The following is a 2,517-nucleotide window of genomic DNA, read 5'->3' on the forward strand; positions in this document are numbered from 1 at the left end:
TTTTTTTTTTTTTTTTTTTTTTTTTGAGAGATAGAGACAGAGTGAGTGGGGCAGGGGCAAAGAGAGGGAAACACAGAATCTAAAGCAGGCTCCAGGCTCTGAGCTGTCAGCACAGAGCCTGACGCAGGGCTTGAACCCACGGACTGTGAGATCATGACCTGAGCCGAAGTCAGACCCTCAACCAACTGAGCCACCCAGGCGCCCCTTGTGCCATTATTCTTAAGGAATGTTTTGTCTTTCCTTGGTTCTTCGCTGGAATTTAAAAATTACAGCAGACTTAGAGAAAAAGTTGGTAGACCAGTACAAAGGACTCCAATATAACGACTCAGATTCACTAATTCTTAAAGTTTTGCTACTTTTCCTTTCTCATTCATTCTCCCTCTCCTACTTCCTCCTGTGCATGTGTATTTTCCTCCTGAAACATTCAAGGGTAAGTTGCAAACACCACGCCTCTTTACCCCATAATATTTTCAGTAGGTGTTTCTGAAGTACGGGAGTATTATCTGATTTAGAGTCTGTATTTCTTTTATCAGCTGTCCCGTGTCCTTAGGGTAAAATTTATCCTTCAGTCCAAAGCCACGTATGGATTTTAATGGCCATAGTGCTTTAATCAACTTAAAATGTTTTCCTTAAACTTTATCTTTTATAATGTAGACAATTTTTAAGAATACAGCTATGTCCTTTGTGGATATCTGCCAACTGCTGTCTATTTTTTTAAGCTTCCTCACAGATTCACGTTTTTAATATTTTATATGCCTCACAGAGGTATGGATGTCACAGGTCTTACCTAGACAGAAGCCAGTGACGTCATTTGTTCCAAAACTGTTAATGTTAATTTTTATTACTTTGGTTTCAAATAGTGCAGGTGTCTGGTTTTCCTTGTAGGAGTCTTACTTTCCATTTGTAATTAGTTGTGGGAAATCCATATATTTTATGCCCCTTTGTTAATTTCATCTAATACTTGGTCTGCTTTTGATGAGATGTTAGCCAAATCTCAATCTCTATAAATCATTGTAAGGAGAATTAGAGTGTTTTTTTTGTATTGAACTTTACAATCGAAGACCATGATATTTCTCTCTATATATTTACGTCATCTTCAATGGAGTTCAACATTTTACAATGATTTTTTAAGAAATGAAGAAAAAAAAAGCCTAATTTTTTAGTGTGTTCTTAAACGTTTAATAAACCTTTATATTCACCTTGCTATCCATTTGATCACCAGAATCTATTCATCCTACATAACTGAAATTTTGGAACCTTGATCTACATCTCCTGTTACTTCCACCCCACCTCACCCAGCCTTTTGTAAGCCACACTCTCCTCTTTGCACATTTGGCGTTTTTAGATTCCACACATGAGATCATGCAGTGTTTGTTTTCCTGTGCCTGGACTGTTTCACTTAGCAGAATGCCCTCCAGGTGTATCCATGTGGTCACAGATGACAGTATTTCCTTCTTTTCTATGGCTGAGTAATATTCTACACACATGCGTATCACACCTCACACATTCATCTGTGTATGTACACGAGTTTTTTCCATACCTTGTATATTCTGGGTAGTTATCTTATTTTTAAAATGTTATGCCTTTTAATTTTTTTTGATCATTTGTATTTTATCTAACTACCTTAGTAAGCTTTCTTTAAAATTCTAATTTTTAGGTGTTGTTTTGGTTTGATACATAGGCAATCATTATAAGTAATTCAGATTTTTTTTCATATTAATTCTTACTTTATATATATTTTCCTTATACCAATAGAACAATACTTCCAGTATATTAAGGACTAGAAAGTAGTAAAAACAGCATATTTGTGGGACGCCTGGCTGGCTCCGTCAGGTTAAGTATCCAACTTTGGCTCAGGTCATGATCTCACCGTTTGTGGGTTCCAGACCTGTACTGGGTTCTGTGCTGACAGCTCAGAGCCTGGCGCCTGCTTCAGATTCTGTGTCTCCCTCTATCTCCGACCCTCACCTGCTCACAGTGTCTCTCTCTCTCTCGCGCTCGCTCTCGCGCTCGCTCTCGCGCGCTCTCTCTCTCTGTCTCTCAAAAACAAACTTAAAAAGACAAAAATAAAAGAAAGATAAACAATATTGACAAACCTTCAGCTAGACCTATCAAGAAAAAGAAAAGACTCAAATCAGATATGAAGAGGAGGGGCACCTGGGTAGCTCAGTCAGCTAAGTGCCCTACTTTTGCTAAGGTCATGATCTCATTGTTAGTGAGTTCAAGCCCTGCATCAGGTTCTCTGTTGTCAGTGCAGAGCCCACTTCAGATCCTCCCTTTCCCTCTCCCCTTCCCCCTCCCTCTCCCCCTCCCCCTCTCTCCCCCTTCTCCCCCTCCCCCTCTCTCCTTCTCCCCCTCCCCCTCTCCCCCTCCCTCCCTCTCCCCCTCCCCCTCTCCCCCTCCCCCCTCCCTCCCTCTCCCCCCTCCCTCCCCCTCTCCCCCCTCCCTCCCTCTCCCCTTCCCCCTCCCCCTCCCTTTCCCCCTCTCTCCTTCTCCCTCTCCCCCTCCCCCTCTCTC

This window comes from Suricata suricatta, chromosome 12, assembly GCF_006229205.1.
Source record: "Suricata suricatta isolate VVHF042 chromosome 12, meerkat_22Aug2017_6uvM2_HiC, whole genome shotgun sequence".
NCBI lineage: Eukaryota > Metazoa > Chordata > Mammalia > Carnivora > Herpestidae > Suricata > Suricata suricatta.